The following is a 16117-nucleotide window of genomic DNA, read 5'->3' as shown; positions in this document are numbered from 1 at the left end:
AAAAATTGAAATAATTTTGTTTTAGGAAAATGGTTATTGAGAATACCCACAAAAGTCAGCTAAATGGGTTCGCCAAGTAAGAAAAGCTTGCTGTACTTGTGCCTTCATGAGAGGGACAATAATTTTTCCAGGATCATATCTGTGTAATTTAACAATCCGAGTTCTCCCGTTTCCTATCATAGCAGCGATTTGATCCAAATAAGGAGTTAGAGTCTGTGAATTAGTATGTGGAAGAAAAAGCCACTCTACTAAGTCCTGCTCTTAGACAATAACACCAATAGGAGAAAGCTGAGTTGGAAAAATTAGCAAATCTAGAGTCTTCTGTCGATCTGTTCTATTTATTTGAGCCTCATGGACTTGCTTTTCAATCAGCTGTAACTCCGCCTCAGCCTCCTTTGTTAATTGTTGAGGTCTAGTAAGCCTAGGATTTCCTCTAAAGATAGAAAATAGATTACTCATGGCATAGGTAGGAATGCCTAGAGCAGATTGTATCCAATTAATGTTCTTTAGTAATTTTTGAAAGTCATTTAATGTTTTCAATTGATCTCCACATATGGTTACTTTCTGTGGCACAATTGTAGTGTCATTCACTAAGGTCCCCAAGTAGGAGTAAGGAGTAGTCTGAAATTTATCAGGAGCTGTAATTAAACTGGCATGAAAAATTGAGTTTTGCAAGTGATCATAACATTGGAGTAATATTTCTGGAGTGGGGGCAGCACAAATTATATTGTCTATGTAATGAGTAATGTAACACTCTGAAAATTTTTTACGAGTAGGTTCAATTGCTTGCCTTACATACGTCTGGCAAATTGTTGGACTGTTTAACATGCCTTGAGGCAACACTTTCCAATGAAAATGCTTAGCAGGCTGCAGGTTGTTTACTGCAAGAATTGTAAATGCAAACTGTTCAGTCTTGCTCAGTTAAGGGGATAGTAAAGAAACAGTCTTTTAAATCTGTGACTATTAAAGACCAATTTTTTGGAATCATAGCAGGAGAAGGCAGTCCTGTCTGTAATGTCCCCATAGGTTGTATAATTGAATTAATGGCCCTTAAGTCAGTTAACATTCTCCATTTACCTGATTTTTTCTTAATTATAAAAACTGGCCGGGCGCGGTGGCTCAAGCCTGTAATCCCAGCACTTTGGGAGGCCGAGACGGGCGGATCACGAGGTCAGGAGATCGAGACCATCCTGGCGAACACCGTGAAACCCCGTCTCTACTAAAAAATACAAAAAAAAAACTAGCCGGGCGAGGTGGCGGGCGCTTGTAGTCCCAGCTACTCGGGAGGCTGAGGCAGGAGAATGGCGTAAACCCGGGAGGCGGAGCTTGCAGTGAGCTGAGGTCCGGCCACTGCACTCCAGCCTGGGTGACAGAGCGAGACTCCGTCTCAAAAAAAAAAAAAAAATAAAAATAAAAACAAAAAAATAAAAACTGGAGAATTACAAGGGGAAAATATTGATGTGTTCTTTTTCCAATTGTTCAGTAACTAAGTCCTCTAAAGCCTCCAGTTTCTCTTTACTCAGTGGCCATTGTTCTATCCAAATTGGCTTATTTGTTAACCATTTTAAAGGTGTAGGTTCTGGAGGCTTAAAAATGTCTGCCATCAAAAATGATATACTAAACCTTGGCGGGAACTTTGTCTTTCCGCTTGAGGCGGTTCCTTTAAACTTTGCAAATTTTTTCCTAGTCCCATACCAGGAACATACCCCATTTTATGCATCATATGTTGACTTTGAGGGCTGTATAATTGCTCTGGAATTAGAACTTGTGCTCCCCATTGTTGTAATAAATCTCTCCCTCATAAATTTACAGGTACAGAAGTTATAATTGGTTGAATAGTCCCAGGTTATCCATTGGGCCCTTCACAATGCAAAATATAACTACCTTGATATACTTCAGGGGCTTTACCAACTCCAACTATGTTAAATTGAACAGGCTGAATTGGCCACGTGGATGGCCAGTGCTGTAGAGAAATGATTGAAATGTCTGCTCCTGTATCTTCCAAATGTTTAAATTTCTTTCCCTGAATAGTTATTTCACAGGTAGGATGTTTATCGGTAATTTGATTCACCCAATAAACTGCTTTGCCTTGTTTATTTGTGCTTCCAAATCCTCCTGTTCATTTAATTTCACTTTTCCCCATTTCCACATATGGCACAATCAGGAGTTGTGCTATATGTTCTCCTGGCTCTGCTTTCCAGGCAACAGAAGTACATATAACAATTTGAATTTCCCCATTGTAATCTGAGCCAATGACTCCTGTTTGTACTTTCACTCCTTTTAAATTTAAACTAGACCTGCCTAGAAGTAATCCTATCGTCCCTGCTGGCAAGGGTCCACAGAGCCCTGTTGGAACTTTTTGCGAGGGTTCCCTAGGCAGAAGGCTCACAGCTTTTGTGCAGCATAAATCTACTGCGGCACTACTGGCCGTGGTAGGGGCCAGACATTGTATAGGGGTGAGGGAATGGCCTGAGCTGGAAATGCCCTGGTTTGGAATGGGGCCCGGAATGGGCCCCTCATGGCATTTCCTGAAATCGGGTTTCCATCCTTATTAAATTTAGAATGATACTGATTGGCCCAATGTTTTCCTTGTTTACACTTTGGGTATACACCTGGTTCATACTGATTGATAGCCTGTTTAAACTCTTTAAGTATTTTAAAGGGAAAAGGCTCAAATATAGCTATAACATTTCCCTGTTGTTCTGGGGGGGTATATCCTAATAAGGAACTGCCAAGCTTCTATATCACCCTCTCTTCTAGCTTGCTGGATTCCTGCCTGAAGAGAACTGAGAGAAGTTGCTCGAAGAGCTGCTCAAACAGTCACTGGGGCAACTACTTTTCACCCAGTGTCCTGAAAAGAAAGATCTGGAGGGTCAGGTCACACTTTTTCTTCAAAATAAGGAGGGAGTGCAGAAGGGTAGGGATGAACCTCTTCCTCCTTTGCCTCTTTAAGTGGCAAACAAACCTGCTCTGTTACCTCTTCTGTTACTTTGTTATGCTCTCCTTACTCCTCATCATCAGTGTGAAAAGGTTCCAAGGTGGAACGAACCAGAGCCCACACTTGTCCCATTGTTACTCTGATGCTTCTGAGCTCCCCTTCTTACTCACTATGGGGATTGCTTAAGAGTACTCGGGTGTCCTCCAGTTTAGTTCCATGTTCTCCAGCCATTGCTCTAGCAACCCTTTGACCCGGGTACGAGCCCCACTTGTTGAGACCAGCTCTGTCTTGGAGACCCTAACCCAGCGGTGCTAGAGGAATTAAAGACACACACACACAGATATATAGTGTAGAGTGGGAAGTCAGGGGGCTCACAGCCTGCAGAACTGAGAGCCCCGAACAGAGTTTGACCACATATTTATCGACAGCAAGCCAGTGATAAGCATTATTTCTATAGATTATAGATTAATTAAAAGTATTCCTTACAGGAAACAGAGGGATGGGCTCTGGCTAGTTATCTGCAGCAGGAACATGTCCTTAAGACACAGATTGCTCATGCTATTGTTTGTGGTTTAGGAACACCTTTATGTGGTTTTCCGCCCTGTGTGGGCTAGGTGTTCCTTGCCCTCATTCCAGTAAACCCACAACCTTCAGCGTGGGTGTCATGGCCATCAAGAACATGTCACAGGGCTGCAGAGATTTTGTTTATGGCCAGTTTTGGGGCCAGTTTATGGCCAGATTTTGGGGGCCAGTTCCCAACACATGCCTGTAATCCCAGCTACTCAGGTGGCTGAGGCACGAGAATCACTTGAACCTGGGAAGAAGAGGTTACAGTGAGCCAAGACTGCACCACTGCACTTTAGCCTGGGCAACAGAACAAGACTCTGCCAAAAAAAAAAAAAAAAAAAAAAGAATTCCTGAGACTGGGTAATTTGTAAAGAAGAGAGTTCAATTGACTCACAGTTCCACATGGGTGGGGAAGCCTTAGCCTTAGAAAACTTACAATCGTGGCAGAAGGTGAAGGGGAAATAAGGCACATCTTACATGGCAGGAGAGAGAGTGAGGGAAGAAGTGCTACACACTTTTAAATCATCAGATTTCATGAGAACTCACTATCATGAGAACAGCCTGGGGGAAATCCACCCCCATGATTCAACCATGTTTCTCCCCCAACATTGGAAATTATAATTCAGTATGAGATTTGGGTGGAGATGTAGAGCCAAACCATATTATTTGCCCTGGCCCCTCCCAAATCTCATGTCCTTCTCACATTTCAAAACACAATCATGCCTTCCCAATAGTCCCCCAGAGTCCTAACTCATTCTAGCATTAACCCAAAAGTTCAAGTCCAAAGTCTCATCTGAGACAAGGCAAGTCTGTTCTGCCTATGATCCTGTAAAATAAAAAGTTCGTTCCAAGATACAATAGGGTTACAGGCATTGGGTAAATGCTCTTATTCCAAATGGTAGAAATTAGCCAAAACAGCCGAGTGCAGTGGCTCACACCTGTAATCCTAGCACTTTTGGAGGCCAAGGTGGGTAGATCACTTGAGTCAGGAGTTTGAGACCAGCCTGGCCAACATGGTAAAACCCTGTTTCTACTAAAAATACAAAAATTAGCCAGGACTGTTGGCACATACCTGTAGTCCTAGCTACTTGGGAGGCTCAGGCAGGAGGATCACTTGAACCTGGGAGGTAGAGGTGGCAGTGACCCAAGATCATGCCAGTGGACTCCAGCCTGGGTGACAGAGTGAGACTCTGTCTCAAAACAACAACAATAACAACAACAACAACAAACAAAAGAAAGGGACTACAGCCGGGCGCGGTGGCTCACGCCTGTAATCCCAGCACTTTGGGAGGCCGAGACGGGTGGATCACGAGGTCAGGAGATCGAGACCATCCTGGCTAACACGGTGAAACCCCGTCTCTACTAAAAAGAAGTACAAAAAACTAGCCGGGCGAGGTGGCGGGCGCCTGTAGTCCCAGCTACTCGGGAGGCTGAGGCGGGAGAATGGCGTAAACCCGGGAGGCGGAGCTTGCAGTGAGCGGAGATCCGGCTACTGCGCTCCAGCCTGGGCGACAGAGCAAGACTCCGTCTCAAAAAAAAAAAAAAAAAAAAAAAAAAAAAAAAAAAGAAAGGGACTACAGGCCCCATGCAAATCCAAAATCCAGCAGAGCAATCATTAAATCTTAAAGCCCCCAAATAATTTCTTTTGACCCCACGTCTCACATCCAGGGCACACTGATGCAAAAGGTGGTCTCCCAAGACCTTCAGCAGCAGCTCCACCCCTATGGCTCTGTAGGGTACAGCCCCCTTGGGGGCTTTCATGGGCTGGCATTGAGTGCCTGTGACTTTTCCAGGCACATGGTTCAAGCTGTCAGTGGATCTATCATTCTGGGGTCTGGGGGACAGTGGCCCTCTTCTCACAGCTCCACTAGGCATTGCCCCAGTGTGGACTCTGTGGGGGCGCTCCAACTTCACATTTCCTCTCCACACTGCCCTAGTAGTGATTCTCCATGAGTGCCCTCCCACTGCAGCAGAATTCTGCCTTGACATCCAAGCATTTCCATACATCTTCTGAAAACTAGGTGGTGGCTTTCAAACTCTTGCCTTCTGTGCACCCACAGGTGCAACACCACATGGAAGTCACCAAGGCTTGGGGCTTGCACCCTCTGAGGTCACAGCCTGAGCTGTACCTTGGCCTCTTTGAGCCATGGCTGGAGCTGAAGTGGCAGGGTACCATGTCCTGAGGCTGCACTGAGCAATGGGGCCCTAGGCCCAGCCCATGAAACCATTTTTTCCTCTAGACCTCCGGGCCTGTGATGAGAGAGGCTGCTGTGAAGATCTCAGAAATATCCTGGAGGCATTTTCCCCGTTGTCTCAGTGATTAACATTTGGCTCTGCTTTACTTACGCAAATTTCTGCAGCCAGCAGCTTGAATTTCTCCCAAGAAAATGGGTTTTTCTTTTCTACCACATAATCAGGCTGCAAATTTTCTAAACTTTTATGCTCTGCTTCCCTTTTAAACATAAGTTCCAATTTCAGACCATCTCTTTGTGAACACATATGACTGTACACTGTTAGGAGCAGCCAGGCCACATCTTGAACACTTTCCTGCTTAGAAATTTCTTACACAAGATACCCTAAATCATCTCTCTCAAGTTCAGAGTTCCACAGACTCCCTAGAGCAGGGGCACAATGCCACCAGTCTCTTTGCTAAAGCATAGCAAGAGTGACCTTTGCTCCAGTTCCCAATACATTCCTCATCTCCATCTGATCATCTCCATCTGAGATTACCATCTCAGATTTCATTGTCCATATCACTATCAGCATTTTGGTCAAAACCAACAAATCTCTAGGAAGTTGCAAACTTTTCCCACACTTCCGTGTCATCTTCTGAGACCTCCGGACTGTTCCAACCTCTGCCCATTACCCAGTTTTAAGTCACTTCCACATTTTCAGTTATCTTTATAGCAGTACCCTACTCTTGGTACCAATTTTCTGTAGTCTGTTTTCACAGTACTATAAAGAAACTATACTGGGTAATTTATAAAGAAAAGAGATTTAATTGACTCACAGTTCCACATGGCTAGGGAGCCCTTGGGAAACTTACAATCATGGTGGAAGGCAAAGGGGAAGCAAGACACATCTTACAATGGTGGCATAAGAGTGAGTGAGTGAAGTGGGGAAGTGCTACACACTTTTAAACCACCAGATCTTGTGAGAACTCAGTCACTATCGTGAGAACAGTATGGGGGAAATCCGCCCTCATGATTCAGTCAGTCACTATCATGAGAAGAGCATGGGGGAAATCCGCCCTCATGATTCAGTCACCTCCCATCAGGCTCCCCTCCCAATATTGGAAATTACAATTCAACCTGAGATTTGGGTGGGGACACAGAGTCAAACCATATCAGAAGGGTAGTGGGGAACTGATGGGGGAGGGTGGGGGTGGTGAATATGTACAAAAATAGTTAGAATGAATTAGGCCTATTATTTGATAACCCAATGGGGCGACTATAGTCAATAATTGTATATTTTAAAATTAAAGAGTATAATTGGATTGTTTGTAGCTCAAAGGATGCTTGAGGGGATGGGGACCCCATTCTCTATGATGTGCTTATTTCACATGGCATGCCTCTATCAAAACATATCATGTACCCCAGAAATATATACACCTACTATGTACCCACAGAAGTTAAAAAGAAATTCTGAAATGCCCACCAGACAGTGGCATTCAATAGATGAGAACCATTCCACCATTTTAGGATTTTAAACCTCACATTAAGCTCACTATTTAAGCATGTATTCCACTCATATATACTTAACCTTTTTACTTTTAACAATTGTATCTAGCCCACCTCCCAGAACCAAGATACCATGCAAAGATAGTCACCATTTAAAGCCATTTTAACCATTTTAAAGCCTATGAACGTCAGTGATTTACCTATGTAAAAAATTCTTAAATTTTAGAGGATATAACATTCTCTTCAAACTAATAAGCTTAGTCTTATTTATGAGTGCTCTTTTATTTATAAGCCAATTTGATAGCATGCTAGACACAACGCACATCACGATACCTGTATATACACCTAAACAAACACGTTAAATAAAATGACTTATATAAGACAACTGGATTCAAGTTATTTACACAATTGGAACCCATCTACCTAGCCAAATTTTGTTTGCCCAGATAGGTTTGGAAGACAGGAAGAGGCAGGGAAGGGGATCCTATAGCATCAAATAAGGAAGGGACAGTGTAATCTGCATTGCTCAAGGGGAGATTCTGGAGTCCCTGAGCTGCTGGAGAGCTCACCCAGCAGCCAAGACACCAGAGAAAAATGTTTGGGCAGCCACTTATCTGCCACTGTGGGAAGCTGTCAGGCCAAGGGGCTGAGAACTTCAGTAACCTTACTTGAGCAAGCAGCTTGTTGGGGCTAGTGGAAGAAGTTAGCTATGCTATTGATAGGGAACCTTTTCCTCTCTCACCAGGGATGCTTAGGATGCTGTGATTGTCAGTGGCCCTTTTGCTTATAGTAGGCACACTGATTCTGGCCCAGGGGCCAGTGAGTCGAGGGATATTTCTGGGCATCCCAGATGCCAATCTCACAACGCTTTCTTGGGATGGGTAATTCTGAGATGGCAGGGGGCTTAAAACAACTGTTAACAATTGCACTTTTTGGCTATTTCTTTCTTTCTTTTCTTTTTTTTTAACCTCTTTTGCTCCATACCTATTGTCATAAACTTTAAAGGCCAAATTTAAGTTGGTTCATAGGAATTTAAGGTCCCATTGCTGCTTTCTGTAGCTTCCTCCTAATGTCAGGGGCAGATTGAGTAATAAAATGTAACACAGGAAAGCTTGCCCTTCGGTGGCGTCTGAATCTGCATTAGTATATTTCCTGAGTGCCTCAACAAAATGACCCTGAAACAGAGTGGGATTTTTATCTTTTCCCTGAGTTATTTTTCTAACCTTGTCATCATTAGCTGGTTTAACCACATACTTTTTTCTCCACATTTTTTTTCCCCCATGGCACAACAAGCAGACAACAATACTTGCAAGTCATGACAAATTAAATCAAAGAACATGGTCAACTTAAACTCCTCTGAAAACTGGCCAAAGTTCTCCTGTATAAAGCCAAATTACACATAAAAAATGGCACATGCACTCCAGGTGTTCCCCCATTTCCATGGGCTACCTCCCACAGTGGACACAGTTTGACTTTAGGGGCAGCCCCACTCCTGGTGGTACTGGTTGGGCTTACTTTCTTGGGCGGTTGGGGGTATAGGCTGAGACTAGTTGGAAAAGGGGGAGAGGTGCCTGATGACCTTGGGATGGAATCCTTTGTTAGAAAACTGATGGACCCCCCCCTCACAATTGGGGGACTGAGGAGATTCTGGGGAGGGCATAGAGCTTCTAGGGGGAGCAGCTAGAAGAAGATCCCTTAGGTATGGCTTTCTGGTACCTTAACTAATGTGAGTCAGTAAAGGGTCATAATAGCCCTTTACTGTACATAAGGGACCTCTTCCCATTTTCCTTCTTTTTTGCAGAATAAGTCCAATTGTAAAATATCATTATAACATATAGAACCATGTTTAGGCCATATCTGTTGGTTTTATACTTTGTATTGAACCCAAATGGTGTTGCAATAGAAAATGAATTTTTCTTTAAGCTGAATTAGCCTGAAGGGCATCCTAGTGGTGAGTTATCTGGAATACTCATCATTGTCCCCATGACTAACAAAGATTTTTACTGGCACAAATTTTTCTAAGCAAGAGAGAAAGTAACTAGACCCTTGTTATTTTTCCCTTTTAGATTCCCACTCCCTGCAGAGAAGGTGTAAGTATAGGTAGGAAGGCATTACAAAAGTGGATTACAAGCCACAAATGGGCAGTAGAATGTTAAGCTTAAATTCCACAAAGAGTGAGGGTTGTTCAGAGAAGGTGGCTAAACACATGGAGACTGTGGACGATAGGAAGGGAAGGGGATAAACAGCACTGCCCAAAGAGAGACCGTAGAGTCCCTGACTTGCCAGAGACCCTTCCCCGTATTGTTGTCTGCTTGTTGTGCCATGGGGGAAAAAAATGTGGAGAAAAAAGTATGTGGTTAAACCAGCTAATGATGACAAGGTTAGAAAAATAACTCAGGGAAAAGATAAAAATCCCACTCTGTTTCAGGGTCATTTTGTTGAGGCACTCAGGAAATATACTAATGCAGATTCAGACGCCACCGAAGGGCAAGCTTTCCTGTGTTACATTTTATTACTCAATCTGCCCCTGACATTAGGAGGAAGCTACAGAAAGCAGCAATGGGACCTTAAATTCCTATGAACCAACTTAAATTTGGCCTTTAAAGTTTATGACAATAGGTATGGAGCAAAAGAGGTTAAAAAAAAAGAAAAGAAAGAAAGAAATAGCCAAAAAGTGCAATTGTTAACAGTTGTTTTAAGCCCCCTGCCATCTCAGAATTACCCATCCCAAGAAAGCGTTGTGAGATTGGCATCTGGGATGCCCAGAAATATCCTAATAAACCTGCAGAGGTATTGGTCCTTGTAGAGGAGGGCTATCCCACAGGCAGTATGCTCAGAGCGGCAGCTCAACGGCAGTGCTGCATTCAGATTTATACCCACTTTAAATTATATGCAAATTAAGGGGGGATTATGCAATAATTTCTGTATGTAAAGGGTGGTAACTTCCAGGTCATTGGGTCATTGCCGTGGAAAGGGGTGGTAACTTCTGGGTGTTGCCATGGCAATGGTAAACTGACATGGCACACTGGTGGCTGTGTCATATGGAAAACCACTTCTGCCCCATCCCTGTTTTAGCTAGTCCTCAATTTGGTCCAGTGCTGAGCCCTGCCTCTGGAGGTAGCCCCACCTCCTACCTCATTATCTTGATAGTATTTCAGACTACTCAGGTAGAGTGAATTCCATCTGCAAATCACGCATGAGCCAACTTGTAGTTATTAATTTTTAGGGGAAATATGTCCCCCTTTTCCACTTGGTACCAAGTTTTGAGATACGCAATTTTCTTTGTAGTCCCCTGAGGAAAGAGTTGGGGGTCAGATTGATTTCTAGTTCACTTTAAGACTAAAGGGGCGGCCGGGCGCGGTGGCTCAAGCCTGTAATCCCAGCACTTTGGGAGGCCGAGACGGGCGAATCACGAGGTCAGGAGATCGAGACCATCCTGGCTAACACGGTGAAACCCCGTCTCTACTAAAAAATACAAAAACTAGCCGGGCGAGGTGGCGGGCGCCTGTAGTCCCAGCTACTCGGGAGGCTGAGGCAGGAGAATGGCGTAAACCCGGGAGGCGGAGCTTGCAGTGAGCTGAGATCCGGCCACTGTACTCCAGCCTGGACGACAGAGCCAGACTCCGTCTCAAAAAAAAAAAAAAAAAAAAAGACTAAAGGGGCAAGGCGGGGTGCGGTGACTCATGGGTGTAATCCCAGCACTTTGGGAGGCCAAGACAGGTGGGTCACTTGAGGTCAGGAGTTTGAGACCAGCCTGGCCAACATGGTGAAAGTCTCTACTAAAGTAAATAACAAAAATTAGCCAGGTATGGTGGCGGATGCATGTAATCCCAGCTACTCAGGTGGCTGAAGCATGAGAATTGCTTGACCCCAGGAGGTGGAGGTTGCAGTGAGTCAAGATCATGCCACTGCCCTCCAGTCTGGGTGACAGAACGAGACTCCATCTCAAAGAAAAAAAAAGACTAAAGGGTCATAACTTTACGCATGCCAGTCTTATGCAGGAAAAGTTTTCTGTTAGACTCTCCATCTTGGGTGGTCACTGAGTTTTATCTCCTTTTCTCTGTACTTCATGAACCTGTGAAAATGAACTCTCAAGTTCACGTGGCTTGGCAAAGGCCATTACGTCAAAAGTGCCTTCTGTCCTTTGCCTAGTTTTTGGCCTCTGATTATTTCCCTTTTTTAAAAATCACTCTATTGACATACAAAAAGTTGTATAGCAGGTTCTCAAATAATGTTTCACTCACTGTTGTTTCTTTATAATATTGATAGAAAAAAATATTCTATTTTTATAATTTTTTTAACTTTTTATTTTTACAGAGACAGGGTTTCTGTCACCCCGACTGGAATGTGGTGGTGTGATCATAGCTCACTACAGCCTTAGACTCCTGGGCTCAAACGGTCCTCCCACCTCAGCCTCCTGAGTAGCTGGGACTACAGTTGTGTACCACCTTTCCCCGCTAATTAGCCCAGATAATTAATTTTAATTAAATGAATTTTTTAAATTTAATTTTTAGTTTTGTAGATACGGGGTCTCCCCATCTTGCCTAGGTTAGTCTTGAACTCCTGGGCTCAAGTGATCCTTCCACTTCAGCCTCCCAAAGTACTGGGATTACAGGCCAGGGCAAAAAAAAAAAGTTGATTCAGGCCAGGACCACTGTCTATGTGGAGTTTGCATGCTTTCCTAATGTACGGTAAAATTGGTTTTGGTATACATCATTTCATTGAAAGTTGCAGTTTCCAAGAACCTATTGACAATATTGAGGACTTACAATACATATTTAGTGTATACAGCTTGAACTTGGAGGTAAGTATAGAAACCAGCACTGTAATCAATGCCGTAAACATATCCATCATCTCCAAAAGTTTCCTGCTGCCCAATTTATTTAGTGATAAGAACATTTAATATAAGATCTACCATCTTTTGGTTTGTTAGTATCTTAGAAGAGCATAATGGAAAAAAAAATCTGCCCTGTTAGCAAATTTTTAGGTATACATTTTTCAATATAATTAAAAAAAATAAGCCGGGCGCGGTGGCTCAAGCCTGTAATCCCAGCACTTTGGGAGGCCGAGACGGGTGGATCACGAGGTCAGGAGATCGAGACCATCCTGGCTAACAAGGTGAAACCCCGTCTCTACTAAAAAATACAAAAAACTAGCCGGGCGAGGTGGCGGGCATCTGTAGTCCCAGCTACTCTGGAGGCTGAGGCAGGAGAATGGTGTAAACCCGGGAGGCGGAGCTTGCAGCGAGCTGAGATCCGGCCACTGCACTCCAGCCTGGGCGACAGAGCGAGACTCCGTCTCAAAACAAAACAAAACAAATTTTATAATAATACAATATTATTAACTATAGGCTCTAGGCATGATGTTGTACAGTAGATGTCTAGGACCTACTCCTCTTGCATAACCAAAACTTTGTACCCTTTGACGAATACCTCCCCCTTTCTGTCTCTCCATAGCTTCTGGTCATGGCCATTCTGTTCTGCTTCCATGAGTTTGACCTTTTTTTTTTTTTCCCTTTGAGACAGTGTCTCACTCTGTCACCCAGGCTGGAGTGCAGTGGCATGGTTTCAGCTCACTGCAACTTCCGCCTCCCAGGTTCACGCAGTTCTCCTGCGTCACCCTCCCCAGTAGCTGAGATTATAGACATGTGCCACCACCCCCAGCTAATTTTTGCATTTTTAGTAGAGACAGGGTTTCCCAGTTTCACCATGTTGGCCAGGCTGGTCTTGAACTCCTGACCTCAAATGTTCTGCCTGCCTTTGCTTTCCAAGGTGCTGGGATTACAGGCGTGAGCCACTATGCCCGGCCTTACATTTTATTGTTTTTGTTTTGTGTTGTTATTTTTGAGGGGAAGGTATGTTCTTGAAGACTCCTTTCTTTGTGAGAGCTGCAACGCCTCACGTGACCTGTGTAGTGTATAGTTGATTGCTACAGATAATCTTCAGAACTATTCTGCCATAATGCTGGAAGTGGGAGTCCTCCAATGTGTCCTCTAACTGGTAATGCTGCCTAATAAAGCTATTGATATTTGAATATATTTTTCAAGTAATAAGCATCTTACAGTACTCTTTTTTTCTTCTTTTTTTTTTTTATTTAAGTTCTAGGGTACATGTGCACAATGTGCAGGTTTGTTACACATGTATACATGTGCCATGTTGGTGTGCTGCACCCATTAACTCGTCATTTACATTAGGTATATCTCCTAATGCTATCCCTCCCCCTACCTGCTCCCCACAATAGGACCCGGTGTGTGATGCTCCCCTTCCTGTGTCCAGGTGATCTCCTTGTTCAGTTCCCACCTGTGAGTGAGAACATGCGGTATTTGGTTTTCTGTTCTTGCGATAGTTTGCTGAGAATGATGGTTTCTAGCTGCATCCACGTCCCTACAAAGGACATGAACTCATCCTTTTTTATGGCTGCATAGTATTCCATGGTGTATATGTGCCACATTTTCTTAATCCAGTCTGTCACTGATGGACATTTGGGTTGATTCCAAGTCTTTGCTATTGTGAATAGTGCCCCAGTAAACATACGTGTGCATGTGTCTTTGTAGCAGCATGACTTATAATCCTTTGGGTATATCCCCAGTAGTGGAATGGCTGGGTCAAATGGTATTTCTAGTTCTAGATCCTTGAGGAATTGCTACACTGTTTTCCATAATGGTTGAACTAATTTACAGTCCCACCAACAGTGTAAAAGTGTTCCTATTTCTCCACATCCTCTCCAGCACCTGTTGTTTCCTGATTTTTTTATTGAGTGCCATTCTAACTGGTGTGAGATGGTATCTCATTGTGGTTTTGATTTGCATTTCTCCCATGGCGAGTGATGATGCGCATACAGTACTCTTATTAGTTCTCATTGTGCTTCAGTTGCTTCTCAGGATTTTGTAGTTAGGCCAATGATAATTCTTTTCTTTCTTTCTGATATTTATGGTTCTTATTAGTTATTTTTGTTTTATGCATTGTCTATAATAACTTTGAATAGTAAAGGTGATAATGAGCATTCTTGTCTTGGTTCTGACTTTTATAAAGTGAAGGACTATGAATCCAACATGCTAACATTCATCTTATGACCATGGCAAACATAGTTAATCCTTCTTAGTACCTTTTCCTGCTAAGCTATGACCCTATTTCAGAAGCTCCCCAGTGACATTCCCATAAGTGACTATAGCCGATTTGATTTGGTACAACAGATAAGATTTATTTCTCAGTCCTGGCTCTCGTGTTTCTCCTGGATGTAGTTTGATATTGGCTATTCATTTCAAATATTCTTTATCATGTTTATATTCCTGGTTTACTAAAAGTCCTTTTTAAGAAGAATCACAAGTGGATGTTTAGTTTTATAAAATACCTTTCCAATATCTGCCAGGGTGATCAAATGGCTTTTATATCCTTTGGTTTATCATGTTAATTGCACTAAGAGATTTTCTAGTTTAATCACTGTGGTAGGTCTGGAATAAATCCTACTAGTCTTTTTTTTTTTTTTTTTTTTTTTTTTTTTTAGAGTCTCGCTCTGTTGCCCAAACTGGAGTGCAGTGGCACAATCATGGCTCACTGCAGCTTTTACCTCCTGGGCTCAAGCAGTCCTCCCACCTCAGTCAGCCCCCTGAGGAGCTGGAACTACAGGAATGCACCACCACGTCTGGCTAATTTTTTATTTTTAGTAGAGATGAGGTCTCACTGTGTTGCCCAGGCTGGTCTCAAATTCCTGGGCTCAAGTGATCCTCCTGCCTTGGCCTCCCAAAGTGCTAAGATTACGGGCATGAGCTACCACACCTGGCTCTACTAGTCTTAATGTATATTATTCTTTTACAATATTACTAGACTTGTGTAGTTCATACTGTGTGCCAGACACTTGTGCTTGATGCTGAGGATATAATCATGAACAAGATAGACAGACATGGTTTCTGCCCTTATTGAGCTGTCAGTCAATTCAAGGGTGATTAAGAGCAGAACATTTGCCCCCACTCCCCTCATCTGAACCTTTGGCAGAAATCACTCAAAACATGCTGTCTTGTAGGATCTTAGAAGATCTCAGAAAGGGGACTGGGATCCTTTGTTGGCATCTGCTATAAATTGGAGGAAAGAAGACAGTGATAGTAAGCATCCTGCTTTTTTTGCTGTTGCTAGTTTGATGTTTTGTTTGGTGGAATTTTTTTTATCTGTAGAACTTGTGTGAGGTTTGTTAGGTATTGAATTTGTTGTTTTGAATTAAGTTCTTGCTAATTTTATAAATCAAGTGGAGTAGGGGTCTTTTGGTACGGGCATCTACTTGACCACTTTTTCCATTCTTTCTTTTTCTTTTTGAGACAGGGGCTTACTCTGTCACGCAGACTAGAGTGCAGTGATGCAATCTTGGCTCACTGCAGCCTCAGCTATCTGGGCTGAGGTGATTTTCCCACCTCAGCATCCCAAGTAGCTGGGACTACATGCCACCATGCCTGGCTGAATTTTAAAAATTTTTTGTAGAGTTGAGGTCTTACTATGTTGCCCAGGCTGGTCTAGAACTTGCGGGCTCAAGCAGTCCTCCCACCTTGGCCTCCGAAAATGCTGGAATTACAGATGTGAGTCACTGCACCTGGCCCAATTCTATTGTTATTTTATTCAGATGCTCCATCATTTTGAGTTGATTTCAATTTATATTTTCCAAGACAATATTCAATCTTATTGACATTTTCTAGTTTAATTATATAGAGTTTCACTTAGTATTCTTTTGTAATTAAAATATGAATTCCTGGCTGGGCACGGTGGCTCACACCTGTAATCCCAGCACTTTGGGAGGCCAAGTCAGGCGGATCACGAGGTCAAGAGATTGAGACCATCTTGGCCAACATAGTGAAACCCTGTCTCTACTAAAAACACAAAAGTTAGCTGGGTGTGGTGGTGCACGCCTGTAGTCCCAGCTACTTGGGAGGCTGAGGCAGGAGAATTGC

At 43.2% G+C, this 16117-nt stretch overlaps 1 protein-coding gene across 4 annotated transcripts in view; it reads left to right on the top strand.

Moving 5' to 3' along the window:
• Positions 1 to 16117, top strand: part of CIMIP2B (ciliary microtubule inner protein 2B) — a 50067-nt gene that overhangs the window by 25765 nt on the left and 8185 nt on the right. For 2 of the 4 annotated variants that reach the window (XM_071077976.1, XM_071077973.1), the window contains exon 3: positions 2761 to 15283. The exons of 1 other annotated variant lie outside the window; for it this stretch is intronic. The gene's annotated coding sequence lies outside the window, so the exon portion shown is untranslated. The remainder of the gene's footprint in view (positions 1 to 2760; positions 15284 to 16117) is intronic. One more of the 4 variants, XM_071077974.1, reaches the window with a different exon arrangement.

Source organism: Macaca nemestrina, chromosome 14 (genome assembly GCF_043159975.1).
Source record: "Macaca nemestrina isolate mMacNem1 chromosome 14, mMacNem.hap1, whole genome shotgun sequence".
Classification (NCBI taxonomy): domain Eukaryota; kingdom Metazoa; phylum Chordata; class Mammalia; order Primates; family Cercopithecidae; genus Macaca; species Macaca nemestrina.
The sequence above is the reverse complement of the archived record's forward strand: the minus strand, read 5'-3'. Positions and strand labels throughout refer to the sequence as shown.